The following is a 17996-nucleotide window of genomic DNA, read 5'->3' on the forward strand; positions in this document are numbered from 1 at the left end:
TGGAAGGTCGAGGCGGGTGGATTGCCTGAGCTCAGGAGTTTGAGACCAGCCTGGCCAGCATGGCGAAACCCCATCTCTACTAAAGATACAAAAAACTAGCCAGGTGTGGTGGTGCGTGCCTGTAATCCCAGCTACTCGGGAGGCTGAGGCACAAGAATCACTTGAACCCGGGAGGTGGGGGTTGCAGTGAGCCAAGATGGTGCTACTGCACTCCAGCCTGACTGACAAAGCGAGACTGTCTCAAAAAAGAAAGTATTGAATATATCTCAAAGATAGTCTTAGCCGGGCACAGTGGCTCATGCCTGTAATTCCAGCACTTTGGGAGGCTGAGGCAGGAGGATCTCTTGAGCTTAGGAATTCGAGACCAGCCAGGACAACATAGTGAGGCCCCATCTCTACTAAAAAGCATCAAGAGAATTAGTCAAGTGTGGTGGCACGTCCCTGTAGTCCCAGCTACTTGGGAGGCTGAGGTGGAAGAATCACTCGAGTTCTGGAAATCAACACCACAGCAGAGAGCAAGATTCTGTCCAAAAAAAAAAAAAAAAGTTTCAGGTTCAACATTTATTTAATAATTTTATTTAGTAAATATTAATTCAACATCTACGTGCCAGGCATGCTACCAGCCTCTACAAACTCAAAAATGAATACAAAGTAATTCCATCCACAAGAAATTCTCAATCTATGGACTCTCTGGTGTGCCAACAACTATATTAGTTGCCTGATATATTTGTTCGTTTATTTCTCACAACCTTAAGAGGTAAAATTTCTAGTCCCCAGATGAGAAAAGTTAATTCAGAGATGTTAAATAAATTGCCCAGGGTTACAGAGTTACTAAACAGAGCAGTAGATTATAATCCCCTTTAGGACTCAAATCCATCTCATCAGCTGTCATCAAGATAAAAAAATAGTTCATCATTTAGATCAATATTGGATAATAATGTTCATTCTATTCCATATCAGGAGACCTAGGTTCAAGTCCTGCTTTGGTGTTTATTGAGTAACCTGAAGCTATTCCGTTTCTTCATTTGCTAAGTGGGAGTAGGGGCAGCTCTGAGGACTCAGATAGCTAACTCTTCTTCCCTTTTGGATCAAATTATATATACCACTGTGTATACTACTTGTCACTTTACATTGTAATCAGTATTTGCCCATTTCTCCCAGTATACTTTTGAGTGCTTGAGGACCAGAATCTTTCTTCATCCTTTTGTTTTCAGCATTACCTGCAGTGTATGACACACATTTGGTGTTCAGTAAAGGCTTTCTGCATGGATAAATGCTTGAGAAGTGTCATTAGTGAGCTGAAATCCTTCAAAAGAGAGTTGTGAGAAAACAGAGAAATAATTCCATTAAGAACAAAAATCATTCAACAAGGATGGGAACATGAACTATTATTATAAAAGGTCTGTTTAAAATGATTTCAAAAGCCAGGTGTAATGGTGTGCACCTGTAGTCCCAGCTACTTGGGAGGCTGAGATGAGAGGATCACTAGAGACCAGGAGTTTGAGGCTATAGCGTGCTATGATTATACCAGTGAATAGCCAGTGCACTCTAGCCTAGGCACCATAGTGAGACCTTGTCTCTTTAAAATAAATAAATAAAAAAAACAGTAAAGAGTTCATTTAAACAGAAAACAAGAATAGCTGAGTTTCTTATTTTTAAAGTATATACTATTTTCAACCCATATTTCATTTCTACGAGTCTGGCAAATCAGTTTAAATTCTGTTGTTTTGGGAAGCAGTTACAAATATTATTTATCCCAAATTGCCATTTGGGATAAGTTTTTGAATACATGAAGAGCTTTAAATGTAGAATATCAGGGAAATAGCTCCAGACTAGGAGTTGGGAGATAGGGTTCCAGCCTCAGCCCTGGCCTCAGGCTGGCTCCAACTGGACCTCACCTCTGGGCGTTAGCTTCCTTCCTATGCAGTGAGGCAAGGTTGAACCTCTTGATTTTTAAGGTCCTACTAGCCCTAAAACTCCATCATAGAATTCTAAATATTTACAAAATTGTAGGAATGATAGAAAATCATCTTCACTATATTAGTAAGCACTTAAGCTTGTCTATAATGTGTATTTTAAATTTTTCTTATGAAAAATTTCAAATGTATGTATAAAGGTAGAGGTTTACTCCTGTGGATACAGGCACTCCCTAGATTCAGTAATTTATAATACATATTTTTAAACTGGAGCGTTTTGTCAACTAAGAGGAAAAACTTTTCCCAATTATAGACAATACCACAAAATTACCACTGTGGAGATGACTTTAGAGCATACTAAATCAAATCAGATCTTGCTTTTGGTAATACTTGCGATGGGAGTCCATTTTTTTTTTAACTTTTTGTTTTGAAATAATTTTAGAATTACAGAAAAGTTGCAAAACTAGTATAGAGCATTCCCTTATATGCTTCACACAGCTTCCTCTAAATGTTAACATCTTACCTAATCACAGTACATTTATCAAAACCAGGAAGTTAACATTGATGTAGTACCAGTAACTGTTTTCCACATCTTATTTGAATTTCACCAGTTACTACACTACTGTCGTTTTCTGGTCTAAGATCAAACTCAGGATCCAGCATTGTATGTATGTATGTATGTATGTATGTATGTATGTATTTATTTATTTATTTATTTTTGAGATGGAGTCTTGCTCTGTCATCCAGGCTGGAGTGCAGTGATGCTATCGCAGCTCACTGCAACCTCCACCTCCTGGGTTCAAGCAATTCTCCTGTCTCAGCCTCCCAAGTAGCTGGGACTATAGGTGCACACCACCATGCCTGACTAATTTTTGTATTTTTATTAGAGACAGGGTTTCACCAGTTAGTCAGGCTGGTCCTCGAGCTCCTGACTTGGGTGATACACCCGCCTAAGCCTCCCAAAGTGCTGGGATTACAGGCGTGAGCCACCGCACCCAGCCTACTTTACTATTTTGAATACAACTGACCATTTTGTAGAATATCCCTCAATTTGGGTTTCTGGGATGTTTTTAGATTGAGGTTATGCGTTTTTTGAAAATACCACTGAAGTGATGTTGTGCCTTTCATCATTATGAAGAGGTACATGATATTGATGTCTCATTACTGGTGATGTTACCTTAGAACACTGGGTTAAGGTGGGAAACCATGTTTCACTACTGCAAAGTTACTATTTTCCCTTTGTAATTAAAAAGTATTAGGAGTGAAGTACTATCTTGTTTTATATCACAACTTGACACACTCATTTTGACATTTGTTGATTTTTGCTTGCAACAGTTATTACTGTGGCATTTGACTAATGGTAAATTTTCTATTGCTGTTATTCTCTCTACATTAATTTGAATCCTACTGTATATTTATATCATTATGGACCTGTGTATATTTATTCTGTAAGTTATTATTCATTACTATTCTTATTTATTTTGTTGTTCAGATTGTCCCAGATTTGACCATTGGAAACTCCTTTATGTTTGTTTTTGTGTCCTTTCAATATTATCCCTTTTTTTTTAAGCACTTCCTTACTTTCTGGTACCACAAGACATTCATGGCTCATCTTAAAATTTTCCTGCCCCAGACCTGGAACCAACCATTTCTCCAAAGAGCCCTGATTCCTTTTATTGGAGAAAGGCATTTAGAAACCAAGATCTGAGTGCTAGGTTTGCTCCTGCTATGGGATATCATCATTCCTAGACCCTCTTAGCAGACAGAGAGATAGAGAATATATGGACCTCAACATACATACATATACATCTATATGTATTTCTACATCAGCCTGTGTGTGTGTGTGTGTGTGTATATATATAGTTGTTGTTGTTTTGCTTTGTTTTTTGAGGAAGAGTCTCACTCTGTTGCCCAGGCTGGAGTGCAGTGGTGCAATCTCAGCTCACTGCAACTTCCGCCTCCCAGGTTCAAGTGATTCTCCTGTCTCAGTCTCCGGAGTAGCTGGGATTACAGGTGCGTGCCACCACGCCCAGCTATTTTTGTATTTTCAGTAGAGATGGGGTTTCACCATGTTGGCCAGGCTGGTCTCGAACTCCTGACCTCGTAATCTGCCTGTCTCGGCCTCCCAAAGTGCTGGGATTACAGGAATGAGCCACCGTGCCTGGACAGCCTGTATGTTTATGTTAAAAACCGTGAATACTCACTGGCAGTTGCAGTTCCAGTTCCAATCCAACACCGCAAGTTTACTTGCCGTTTGCTCATTTTAAACTCCATTCTCCAGAAGTGAGAAAGTGCTCTCATTCTCCACAGCATACTCATTGCTCCCATCCTAGTGTATATGTAAGGTGGTTTTGAATTGCTAACCTAGACCCCTGTGACAAACTGACTTTACGAAATATTTGCGTATAGTACCTTTCGTCATCAGTCTTATAGTGTGTATTCAAAACATTTGCTTTCCAACTGAGGTAATGTCTTTCTTCCTCACCCCCTTCTATGTGATTGTGTTACTCAATTGTAACAAATTATTCATTTGTTACCGCTATTCCATTTTGGGTTCCCGCCATGCTCTGGTTAATTTTAATTATTTGTTTTATTTTGGATGTGTGAAACATTACCATGATTTTAAACTATATAAAAAACGATATACTCAAAAGTGTCATTTTCCCCTCATCCTTATTAACCTGTTCCCATTTCCCCATTATTTCCACCCTATTCCAGTCTCATTAGTTATATCATTAGATCCTGGTTTTTCTTCCTGTATTTTATTACGTTTTATGTCATTTTATTTTTTCTGTTTCTGTTAACAAAGGGAGCCAGGCGTGGTGGCTCACACCTGTAATCCTAGCACTTTGGGAGGCTGAGGCAGGAGGATGGCTTGACTTCAAGAATTTGAGACCATTCTGAGCAACATAGAGACCTTGTCGCTACAAAAAATTTAACGTTTAGCCACATGTGATGGCACATGCCTCTAGTCCCAGCTACCCAGAAGACTGAGGCAGGAGGATCTCTTGAGCCCAGGAGTTCAAGGCTACAAAGAGTTGTGATCATGCCACTGTACTACAGCCTGGGCAACAGAACAAGGCTCTGTCTCAGTTTAAAAAAAAGAGAAAAAGAACAAAAGAAAGGGCAATGACTAATCTTTTGTCTTTCATCTTGTTAGAATGTACTTTCCTGGGAAATTTTGGAGTAAATGGTTGATTTTACTTTTTCACTCAAAAGACCTTCTTGGTTTTCTGGAACAAATCTATTTTATAGAAATTTATTGTGTCATACTTTCATTTGTCAAGGTTAAAATGTCCTGGTTTTTCCTCCTTTAAACAAGTTAGCTATCTGGGGGAGGAGAACAAAGATTACCCTAAAGGTGGTCCTGTTCAAAACCAAGATCATCTTATTCTTTTTGAAATCTTCTCAATCTTTACTGGTTTGCCTTTTCTTTATAGCATCACCAAATATACTTAGATGTGAAACCAGATATAAAACCTGGAACTAGGCCAGGTGCGGTGGCTCACGCCTGTAATCCCAGCACTTTGGGAGGCTGAGGTGGGCAGATCACCTGAGGTCAGGAATTTGAGACCAGTCTGGCCAACGTGGCAAAACCCCATCTCTACTAAAAATACAAACAATTAGCTGGGAGTGGTGGTGGGCACCTGTAATCCCAGCTACTTGGGAGGCTGAGGCAGGAGAATTGCTTGATCCTAGGAGGCAGAGGTTGCAGTGAGCAGAGATCGCGCCACTGCACTCCAGCCTGGCTGACAGAGGGAAACTCCGTCTCAAAAAAATAAATAAATAAAATAAAATAAGTAAAACCTGGAACTAAAGCTGGCTGTAGAATGAACAAGAACAATAGACACTGATCACCCATTACAATGTGTTGTTATAGATACGTGACTTACTAAATTTCTGTCATTTCTGTGTAAAGAGACAATGAAATGATGTGGAGGAGGGGACAGATAGGCTTTGAAAGTGATGGACTTGAGTTTTGAATCTTGGAATTGCTACCTGATACTTTTATGACTTTAGACAAGTTACTTAACTACATGGAGCATTCAGTTTTTTTAATCTGTCAAATGGGAATAATTTTCACTCCCACAGGTTGTGTAACAGTGATACAGTTTGGCTGTGTGCCTACCCAAATCTCATCTTGAATTGTAGTTTCTATAATCCCCACATGTCGTGGGAAAGACCCAGTGGGAGGTAACTGAATCGAGGGGCAGTTTCTCCCATGCTGTTCTCATGATAGAGTGAGTTCTCATGAGATCTGATGGTTTTATAAGTGTCTGGCAGGGAAACCCTGCTGGCTTTTCTCTCTCCTGCAGTCATGTGAAGAAGGGCATGTTTGCTTCCCCTTCTGCCATGATTGTAAGTTTCCTGAGGCTTCCCCAGCCATGTGAAACTGTGAGTCAATTAAACCTCTTTTCTTTGTAAATTACCCAGTCTCGGGCAGTTCTTCATGGCAGCATGAGAATGGACTAATACAGTTATGAAGAAGAGTGTCAGACATTTAGTGGACACTTAATTTCTTCTACCCTATATATTGTGTTTCACTAATTTGTTTTGCTTCCTTTTAATTGATCTAAGGAAAAAGATCCTTGACTCCTCTTTTTTTCTGTTGCCCAGGCTGGAGTGCAGTGGGCCAGGCTGGAGTGCAATGGCATGTCTTAGCTCACTGCAACTGCTGCCTCCCGGGTTCAAGTGATTCTCTCACCTCATCCTCCCGAGTAGCTAGGACTACAGGCATGTGCCACCACGCCCAGCTGATTTTTGTATTTTTAGCAAAGACGAGGTTTCATCATGTTAGCCAGACTGGTCTTGAACTCCTGATCTCAGGTGATCCACCTACCTTGGCCTCCCTAAGTGCTGGGATTACAGGCGTGAGCCACTGTGCCTGGCTGACTCCTCTTTTTCTTATCTCCTACATGTCATCCATCAGCAAATCCTCTTGGCTTTACCATGGTTATTAGAGACCTAAAATTGCCTCTAATAATAGTCTTCAAATTAATCATATATCTTAATAGTAATCTTATCTAAATCACATTTCTCTGGGTTCTGGGGGAAGAATAACATTATGGACTCAAAAAGGTTTTTACTGAATTGTAAACTTTTACTTCCTTTTCATAATTTGTCTCTGTGTGGAAGAGAAAACCTAGATTAGTTTGATGGGATTTACTCTTTCTCAAATTTTGATTTTTACTCTTTATATGAGGATCCTAATGGTTACAAATCAGTTTTTAGAATCTGTCCCCCTATGCTTTTTCTAGTGTCAGTTAAGATGACCGTCTTGTAATTTTTATTCAAAGTTTTCCTTTCATTTAAAAAGTTACTGTGTTCTAAGTTACTCTAATTGATATGATTATGATGACTGATACTTCAGTCCTTAAGTTTAATTGCAAGTCATGGCTACATTCCTACTTTTCAGCTTTGCTTTCTTAGAAAATCAAATCTGACTTACATAAGGTTCTACATAGCTACCAGTTACTCTTCCCCCATCCCCCAGTCTCTCACATCGTCTGATTTGTCAACTTTAGTGGTTGGAAGAGGCCCATCAAAATGCTGGCTGTATGTGGTTCTCTTGCCTCTCAGTACTTTCAGCCACATTTGAATGCAAAGAATGCAGACAGTCAGCAGTATTTTTAAATGTGAAATTTTCAACAGTGTTCTACAGGTTCCAGTTGTTGGTGTACCTCCTTTCCCTCTCCAAATCTCACTGAAATGATAGATGGAGGGAACAAAGTTTTCAAAAGAAGAAGAAGAAATCAATAATAGTGCTGGAAAGGGGAGGAATGTAAGAGTGGATCAGAAATTATGGAGAATTTCTGGAATATGTAAAGTTGATGAAGTTGAACCAATGGAAACTGGTCTCAGCAAATCCAACCCAAGACAGGTGTAAAGAGGACTTATGCAGAGGTACATACTGTTCTTCTCAACAGGCTTAGGCGGAACTCCAAGTTCATAGTCAGCTGGTGTGAGGGAGCCCAAGCAGGCTATGCAGCAATCATCAGGGCTGTTATCAAACAAGATGGAACAGCGGGGCCAGTAAACCTCCAGTGCAGTAGTTCTCAACTTTCCTGAATTTAGAATTACCTAGGGAGCTTTTAAATATTCTGACACCCAAACCAGTTAAATAAGAATCTCACATCTCAGAAGATGGAACTCCAGGCACAAGTATTTTTTTTTAAACTCCCAGATTATTCTAATTTGCAGGCAAGGACTGAAAACTACTACACTAGGGTCTGGCTGTGACTTTTTCTCCCAAGCTAAAACCAGTAAGGCCGGGTTCTGAAGTAAAATAGAAAAGTAATAAAATAAATTTAAAAATAAATAATAAAATAAAACGTTCCTCAAAAGACTCCAAGTGTTAGGACTTGGACTGGGGAAAATGAATGTATTTTTTGAAACTTTTTTTTTTTTTTTTTTTTTTTGAGACGGAGTCTCGCTCTGTCGTCCAGGCTGGAGTAGAATGGCGTGATCTTGGCTCACTGCAAGCTCTGCCTCCCGGGTTCACGCCATTCTCCTGCCTCCATCTCCCGAGTAGCTGGGACTACAGGCACCTGCCACCACGCCCAGCTAATTTTTTTGTATTTTTAGTAGAGACGGGGTTTCACCGTGTTAGCCAAGATGGTCTCAATCTCCTGACCTCGTGATCCACCTGCCTCAGCCTCCCAAAGCGCTGGGATTACAGGCATGAGCCACCACACCCGGCCTTTTTTGAACTTTTAAAACAAATTTAAAGGGGAAAAAAGTGTAAAGACAGCTTTTCACAGTATATAATGCTAAAGTATTCTGCTCCTGAAGTCAACTTTCCTGTGCCCATCATGCCCAGCTCGTAGTAAATGCTTAATAAATATTTGTGAAATCTTCACCCTTAGATCCCCGCAATCAGCCCATCCTTTTGCAGAAAGGCCTGCCATGGAAACGTATCCAATGGCTTAGAAAAACGGTGACAGCTAACTATAGTCATTTGATCATCCTGAATCCTTCCTTTATAATACGGCCAGACAACAAAGAATCGTCAGCAAATATCACGAAAAAAGCAGCACTAAAGTGGACTAACAGAATAAGTAGAAGAGAACTTTAAAAATACTAATTATTATCTTCAGAAATTGTTAACAGGACATCAAATTCATAAGTCAAAAAGCCAACTTCCCTGAAAAAGGGAGGACAAGAAATTTTCTGGAAATTAGAGCATGATTAATCAAAACTGAAACTCAGAGGAAGGGTTGAAGAGCAAAATGGACTGTCCCTGAAATCTGGTAATCTGAAAGATAGCCAAGGATTTCTCAGAACACAAGAAAAAAGAGGGATGAAAAGTGAAAAAGAAATTAGAAGATATGGATAATAAATCCAGGAGAGGTAATATGCATCCAATCAAACATCTAATAGAAAATTTCCTACAGGCAATAAAAGAAAAAGAGTCTTAAGATTGAAAGGGCCAGTTGATAGTGGTACCCAGGAGGAAGGAGTGGTTTTTCACCCAGGAATATCCTGGTGAAATTTCTGAATTCTGTAGCTTACAAGAAAATTCTGAACTCTGCCAGGGAAGAACAAGCTATGTACAAAGGAATATGAATCTTACTCATTACACTAAAGACAATGCTTTTGATTATTATCTATAGCTATGTGTATTTTGAACCTAGAATTCTGTACTCAGCCAAACTGTCATTTATGTATGAGAACAAAATTAACTTTTTGGAATTTGCAGACTCATATTCTTTTTGAAAAAAATACTGTGGGATGTACCAAAACAAACAAAAAATAAGAAGCAACAACTCAAGGCATAAGAAACAGTAGCGAGAAAAAAAATAATTCTCATATTGGATACATTTATCCTGAAAGATCTCTGAAGCAGTAGAGCTGTAATGTTAAAAGTAATATTAATAATGAAACAGTCTGGGCTGGGCACAGTGGCCCACACCTGTAATCCCAACACTTTGGGAGGGTGGAGTGGGTGCATCACTTGAGGCCAGGAGTTCAAGACCAGCCTGGCCAACATGGCAAAACCCCATCTCTAGTAAAAATACAAAATTTAGTCAGGCATGATGGCACATGCCTGTAATCCCAGCTACTCAAGAGGCTGAGGCAGGAGAATCACTTGAATCCAGGAGACAGAGGTGGCAGGGAGCCAAGATTGTACCACTGCCTGGGTGACAGAGGGAGACTCTGTCTCATAATAATAATAATAAAACAATAATAACAGTCTGGATTCTGGGTTATTTTAACAAAAGGTGGTGAGGGTAGGAAATGAAGAGGGGAAGGCAAAATTGTCTAAGATTATTTTCTTTTTTAAAACATTTTTTGGAGATGAAGTCTTGCTCTGTGGCCCCGGCTGGCATGCAGTGGCACAGTTGTGGCTCACTGCAGCCTCAAATTCCTGCCCTCAAGCCAGCCTCCCACCTCAGCCACCAGAGTAGCTGGGACTGCAGGTGCACACCCAGCTAACTTTTTTTATCCTTTTAGAGATGGGGTCTTGCTATATTGCTCAAGCTAGTCTTGAACTCCAGGGCTTAACCAATCCACCTGCTTCAGCTTCCCAAGTAGTTGAGATTACAGGCTCGTGTACTACCACAATCAGCTGCCTTAATTTCTTGTTCCAGGGGAGATTATGCTGATTAATTCTTTTATTTTATTTTAAGATTCAGGGGGGACATGTGCCAGTTTGTTACATGGATATATTGTCTGTAATGCTGAGGTTGGGCTTCTATTGAACCCATCATCCAGATAGTGAACATAGAGTATAGCCCTTGTACCCCTCCATCCTTTTTCGCTTTTGGAGTCCCCAGTGTCTCTTGTCCCCATCTTTATGTCTGTGTGTACTCAGGGTTTAGCTCCTACTTACAAGTGAGAACATGCAGTATTTGGTTTTCTGTTTCTGTGTTAATTCACTTAGGATACTGGCCTCCAGCTGCATCTGTGTTGCTGTAGGGGATATCCTTTCATTCTTTTTTATGGCTGCATAGTATTTCATAGTATATGCGTACCACATTTTCTTTTTTTTTTTTTTATCTCAAGTCTGTCAAGCTATTCTTTATTTCGGAGAGAGGGCAGGGCAGAGTGCTCAGTCCTTCTTGGCAGCGGCTTTTGTCATGGTGGCCAGGACATTGCTCAGCTCCTCCCGCTTCCTCTTGGTGTGGGTGTGCATCCCCACCCTTGTCTTGATGAATTTGAGGGCCCATTTGTCCTTGGAGACCTTCAGTGACTCCATGGTGCACCACTCGTATGGGGTGAAGCCACACAGCTCTCAGATCATGTCCTGCACGAGCTTGGTGTATTTGGTCAGGTGCCTGCAGGGGTGGCTGTGCCTGGGTGTCCTCACGTTCTTGGTCACCTTGTGGCCCTTATTGAGGCCCACGGCTATAGGGTAGCACAGAGCCATGGCTGCTGCTCTCCAATGGTGGCCGTGGCAGAAGGAAACCCACATTTTCTTTATCCAATCCTCCGTTGATGGACACCTAGGTTGACTCCGTGTCTTTGCTATTAAGAATATAACTGTGCTTAAGACTTAAATTAAGTGTTGTGCTGGGCATGGTGGCTCATGCTTGTAATCCCAGCACTTTGGGAGGCCAAGGTGGGACTGTCAATTGAGCCCAGGAGTTTGAGACCAAACTGGGCAACATAGTAAGACCCCATTTCTACAGAAAAAAAAAAAAAAAGCCAAGCATGGTGGTGCATGCCTGTAGTGCCGGCTACTCAGGAGGCTGTAGTGGGAGGATCATTTGAGTCACATTTATACCACTGCAGTCTAACCTGGGCAACAAAGCGAGACCCTGTCTCAAAACAAAACAGGCTGGGCGCAGTAGCTCATGCCTGTAATCCTAGCACTTTGGGAGGCCGAGGTGGGTGGATCATTTGAGGTCAGGAGTTCAAGACCAGCCTGGCCAACACAGTGAAACCCTGCCTCTACTAAAAATACAAAAATTAGCCAGGTGTGGTGGCGGGCACCTGTAGTCCCAGCTACTTGGGAGGCTGAGGCAGGAGAATTGCTTGAACCTGGGAGGTGGAGGTTGTAGTCAGCTGAGATCCTGCCACTGCACTCCAGCCTGGGCAACAGAGTGAGACTCTGTCTCAAAAAACAAACAAACAAACACACAAACAATGCTGCAGTAAACATGTCAGTTCAAATGCCAGCTATCTTTCTGATAGAACGATTTATTTTTCTTTGGTTGTATACCCAGTAATGGGATTGCTGGGTCAAATGGTAGTTTGATTTTTAGTTCTTTGAGAAATTTCCAAACTGCTTTCCACAGGAGCTGAACTAATTTCCATTCTCATCAACAGTGTTTAAGCATTCCCTTTTCTCCACAACCTTGCCAACATCTGTTCTTTTTTGATTTTTTTTTTTTTTTTTTTTTTTTTGAGATGGAGTCTCACTCTGTCGCCCAGGTTAGAGAGCAGTGGTGCAATCTCGGCTCACTGCAACCTCTGCCTCCCAGGTTCACGCCATTCTCCTGCCTCAGCCTCCAGAGTAGCTGGGACTACAGGCGCCCGCCACCATGCCCGGCTAATTTTTTTTTATATTTTTAGTAGAGACGGGGTTTCACCATGTTAGCCAGGATGGTCTCGATCTCCTGACCTCGTCATCTGCCTGCCTCGGCCTCCCAAAGTGCTGGGATTAAAGGTGTGAGCCACCGTGCCTGGCTTTGACTTTTTATTAATAGTCATTCTGACTCAGTTGTGAGATGGTATCTCATTGTGGTTTTGATTTGCATTTCTCTGATGATTAGTGATGTTGAACATTTTTTCATGTTCGTTGGCTGCTTCTTCGTGTCCTTTGCCTACTATTTAATGGGGCTATTTGTTTTTGTTGATTTGTTTAAGTTCTTTTCTGGATATTAGTCCTTTGTCAGATGCATGATTTGCAAATGTTTTCTCCCATTCTGTAGTTTGTCTGTCTGCTTCATTGATAGCTTATTTTGCTGTGCTGAAGCTCTTTAATTAGGTCTCAACTGTTAGTTTTTCTTTTTGTTGCATTTGATTTTGGGGACTTAATCATAAATTATTTGCCTAGGCGATGTCCAGAAGAGTATTTTCTAGGTTTTCTTCTAGGATTTATATAGTTTGAGGCCTTACATTTAAGCCTTTAATCCATCTTGAGTTTGTTTTGTATGTGGTGAGAGGTAGAGGTCTAGTTTCCTATTGGATGTCTTTTATTTCTTTCTCTCTAGGACTTGCCACATACTGATCGCTGTGGCTCAGTACCATGCTGAATAGGAGTTGTAAGAGTGGACACCCTTTTTTTGTTCCAGTTCTTAGGTGGACTGCTTCCACCTTTTGCCCGTTCAGTATGATATTGATGGCTGGGTGCAGTGGTTCACACCTGTAATCCCAAGACTTTGGAAGGCCAAGGCAGAAGGATTGCATGAGCCTGGTAGTTCAAGACCAGCCTGGACAGCATAGTGAAACCTTGTCTCTACTAAAAATTAAAAAAATTAGCCGCACATAGTGGCATGCACCTGTAGTCCCAGCTTATTTGGGAGGCTGTTGCAGGAGGATCACTTGAGCCTGGTTGATAGAGGCTTCAGTGAGTTATGGTTGCACCACTGCACTCCAGCCTGGGCAATGGAATAAGACCTTGTATCAAAAAAAAAAAAAAGATATTGTCATAGGTGGCTCTTACTATTTTGAAGTATGTTCCTTTGATGCTTAGTTTATTGAGGGTTTTTTATAATGAAGGGATGTTGGATTTTATTGAATGCTTTATGCTGATTGATTCTGAACATTGATAAAGATATATATATATCTTTAAATGATTTGTTCAGACTTTAATGGAAAGTACTAGTAAGAATAGTGTGTAGAATTTCCAAACCACCCCATGTGGAGTGGGGAAATAGAGGAACAAGGAAAACTTCATCAATTGAGCAAAAATTGTTTTAAAAAATAAGAAAACATGGGCCAGGTGCGGTAGCTCACACCTGTAATCCCAGCACTTTGGGAGGCTGAGGCAGGTGGATCATGAGGTCAGGAGATCGAGACCATCCTGGCTAACACGGTGAAACCCCGTCCCTACTAAAAATACAAAAGATTAGCTGGGCGTGGTGGCAGGCGCCTGTAGTCCCCGCTACTCGGGAGGCTGAGGCAGGAGAATGGCGTGAACCTGGGAGGTGGAGGTTGTAGTGAGCCGAGATCACGCCACTGCACTCCAGCCTGGGTGACAGAGTGAGACTTGGTCTCAAAAAAAAAAAAAAAAAGGAAACACTGTGTAGAAAACCTAAGACAAGAATAAAACCACTCATATCAGTGATTACAAAAAATATGAATGGGATAAAGTCACCTATTAAAGGCAAAAGGTCTCATAAAGTGAGAACAACAACAGTATCTAGCTATGTGTTCTTTATAAATGAAACACTAAAATCAAAAAGGTACCAAAAATTGAAAATAGAGGAAAGATTACGTCTGCCCATATTGAGATCTGTTGGAGCTGTGAGACTTTACATTTTTGTTTTTCATATGCTTTTGAAGTATTTATGAATGTCCTGGGATGCAAGTCTAGGAATAGAGAGCAAATTCTTGAAACCACTTTATTATATGTCTTCACAATATAATGTAATATGGTACTTGGTCTAAAGTGGCCAGTGTTTATTCTTTCAAATATTTTGGATTTATATATTTCTTTCTTCCAAAAAGGTATCTTCAAGTCTTCAGGTAGAATAAAATCTAGCAGAAAATAAGTCTTTCTGGCCAGCCATGGTGGCTCACGCTTGTAATCCCAACACTTTGGGAAGCCAAGGTGGGAGGATTGCTTGAGGCCAGGAGTACAAGACCAGCCTGGCAACATGGTGAGACCCCATTCTTAACAACAACAAAATAGCCGGGCGTGGTGGTGTGTGACTGTAGTCCCAGCTACTAGGGAGGCTGAGGAAGGAGAATAGCTTGAGTCCAGGAGTGTGAGGCTGCAGTGAGCCATGATCACACCACTGCACCTCCAGGCTGGGCAACAGAGTGAGACCCCCAACTCAAAACAAAAAAAATAAAGAGGCCGGGCACGGTGGCTCACACCTGTAATCCCAGCACTCTGGGAGGCCGAGGCGGGAGGATCACTTGAGCTCGGGAGTTCAAGACCAGCCTGGCCAACATGGGGAAACCCCATCTCTATTAAAAACACAAAAATTAGCTGGGCATGGTGTCCCAGCTACTCAGGAGTCTGAGGCACGAGAATTCCTTGAACTCGGGAGGCAGAAGTTGCAGTAAGTGAAGGTTGCAGTGAGGCAAGATCATGCCACTACACTCCAGCCTGGGCAACAGAACGAGACTCTGTCTCAAAAAAAGAAAGAAAACAGTCTTTTGTTGCTGCTGCTGCTGCTGCTGTTGTTACAAAAAAAAAAAAAATCCAGCAAATTGGCCATTTATTTTAGAATAGTATTAAAAAACAAAGTTTCCATATCAATATAAAATTTGTATAGCTTCCTAGAATTTATTAAAACAGGAATACTAATAGATTCAAAAAGGAAAATTTGTATAAATTAGTGAAAATTACCACCCTGTCCTTAATGCCCTGTTCTAAGATTAGTCATTAAATAAATATTTACTTGCTGGCCCTGAACTCTGTGCTGGGTACTGTGAGGCACAAAAGAAGTACAAGATACTGCCTTTGCCTACTAAGAATTTTATTCATACTTTGACAGCTTTCTGTGTTGAACCATTAAATGTTTTCTTACAGAGCTCTAAAACATGTTTAATTTGGTATAATTTACCACTAGGCGCAGGAAAATAATTATAGCTAACATTCATTTAGTTCATCTCTGTATATCCACACTTAACAACAGCGTTTTCACATGATAGACACCCTGACGAATGAATGAATGAATGAATGAATGAATGAATATCAGGTGCTAGATTAAAAGCTCTAATTCAGTATCTAATTTAATCCTCTCAACAATTATCATTTAGCTAGTGTATTATTCACATTCTATCAGTGAAGAAACTGAGCTTCAGATCGCTTTAATTACCTTGCCCAAAGTCATAATTGAAGTGGCAGAATGGGACTGGAATCCAGGTCTAACTCAAGTGCTATAGTGGTGTGAAGGGAAGACTGGTAAGGGTTGGTGTTCATGGAGAATTTGTTGCTGGGTGTATACTTCTTGTTTAGATTTCCTGTTTTGAAAACATTCAAACTTGATCAACCAAAAGAAATCATTTGCATAAATGTTATTCAGTTCCAGGAGCCAGATTCCACGCCTGTTAGCATCTGTCTGTCAGTTCTGTAAGCAATCTTACAGTGGTGTGTGTTCATCCTAAGTAGTACAAAACAGTGCAGAGGAGGAAGGGGGACAGTTTAGGGGAAATCTGACCACCATGCGTGATGGAAGTGTTTCTCTTGTTCTCCTGCTTTTAGAAAGCCATCTCTGCTTGCTTTTTCAGGGGGTTATTAAGATCCTACTCTCTTGGATACTGTGCTCTATTAGGCAGGAGACACAGGCAGAGAGAAGCTCACTTGGCATGAATTAGGCAACAGAGAAAACTCTTGCGCAGTGGGAGTAACTTGTCACAACCTGGTTTTCTCTGGCCAGATAACCAGTCTTGTCTAGTAGTAATGCCATTACAACATTCCCATTCAGATCCCCATGACCCAGTAATTGTTTTGAGAATGAGTGCAAAGCTATCAGACACCAACTACTATAATTAGAAAAGGGAAAAATAGACACTTACCAGAGCTAATGTCTTTAGGCTGGAGCATTTACAGCTTTTTGTTTTTTTGTGTTTTAAGTTTGGAGCCTCTTTCTCAGTTTTGCTTCCTGAAATACAAATTGCATGGTTTAGGGGTTCTTGCATTTCATTTTTGTTACTGCTGTGCACTCTCTTTCCTTTTTTCCCCCCTATTTTAATCGGAGTACAAATTGCTGTCAGCACATCGAGTTCATGTGCCAGCCACATTCAGAACAGGGTGTTCTGTGCTCTTCAAAACAAAATTGCTCTAGGGCAGTAAGAGAACAATAAGTCAGAGCTCCAGTTTAAGTGATGTTTTGCAGCTCGCTTGATGTGGTTACACTCCGATTGCGCAGCTAAGCTTGGGTAATTTGGTTTGGTTTGACTTTATGGGGATTTGGAGGACCTCCCTCCCCCTTTAAGTTACATAGTCTTTAAGTCAAGAAAAAAATGTTGTCTCTTTTTAACTTGTTTATTTCTTTCTCTACCAAAAAAGCCCTAAGTAGAAGCATCCTGTATGTACTTTTATTCTCTTTGGGCACGTCATAGATGATTTACTTCCCGTAAATCATGCTGGTTGGGATTAGCAACAGACCTCCTGAGCCCTACAGGCTGCACTCCCAGTGAGTCATGATGGTTATTATTAAATATTTATTAAGTTAGTATTTGCACTAAAAGATGCCAGGTCAAAAAGCAACCACAGGTCTTCCACAGCCAGAGCTGCCATGGTTTTTGTTTTGTTTTGTTTTGGTTTTAGTAGCAATTTTTAAGATAACATTAAAAAGAATAAGTGGAGCTATAGGAGCTAGGCACATCTGCGTCTGTTACTGCAATCGGGGCCCCTACTGTGGCAATCAGCAGTCTTTCCGTGGCTCCAAGTGGTGTGTGAGTTCTTGTCAGCAGTCTTGTAGAAGTTGTCACATCAGTGTTCCAAGTTTAGAAACCAGTTAACCCAGCAATGCCCTTTGCTACTTGTAGATGTAGAGAATCAATGGGCTGTAGTCACCATGAGGCTGTGATCCCTCCTTTTACTCTGACATTCTGAATATTGTCAGTATTACAAGGTGATGGTTTTGGTTTTTTATATAAACTGGGGTGTATGTGTCTGGATGTATATCCGTTTAAGATTTTATAGTACTGCACGGTCCAATTTTGAAGGGTTAGATTTACCAGGAAAAAAAACATTGGTCCACATGTAAAGTAGAAAATATTTATAAGAGCTATCACAAATGTTTACTGTCCTATTACAGCATCAGACACTAGTTCTGTCATTTATTGTCTCTCTGAGAAAGACTAGCTACAATGAATGTTTTACTTTCTTAATTATGCCTTTGTTACAGTTTGACTTTTTTTTGGCATGGTTACTTCATTTATCTTTCCCAACATGTTTATTAGTAGCCAGTCTTTTTCCCTCACTAATGATGGGTTATCACATCTAAAGAG

At 40.7% G+C, this 17996-nt stretch overlaps 1 protein-coding gene and 1 pseudogene across 3 annotated transcripts in view; one reads left to right on the plus strand and one right to left on the minus strand.

The window, feature by feature from the left end:
* Positions 1–17996, plus strand: part of FKBP5 (FKBP prolyl isomerase 5) — a 117459-nt gene that overhangs the window by 72166 nt on the left and 27297 nt on the right. The window lies entirely within an intron of this gene.
* LOC129473715 (large ribosomal subunit protein eL36-like) lies at positions 10902–11315 on the minus strand (annotated as a pseudogene).

The sequence above is a fragment of the Symphalangus syndactylus genome, chromosome 23, assembly GCF_028878055.3.
Source record: "Symphalangus syndactylus isolate Jambi chromosome 23, NHGRI_mSymSyn1-v2.1_pri, whole genome shotgun sequence".
In the NCBI taxonomy this organism is placed as follows: domain Eukaryota; kingdom Metazoa; phylum Chordata; class Mammalia; order Primates; family Hylobatidae; genus Symphalangus; species Symphalangus syndactylus.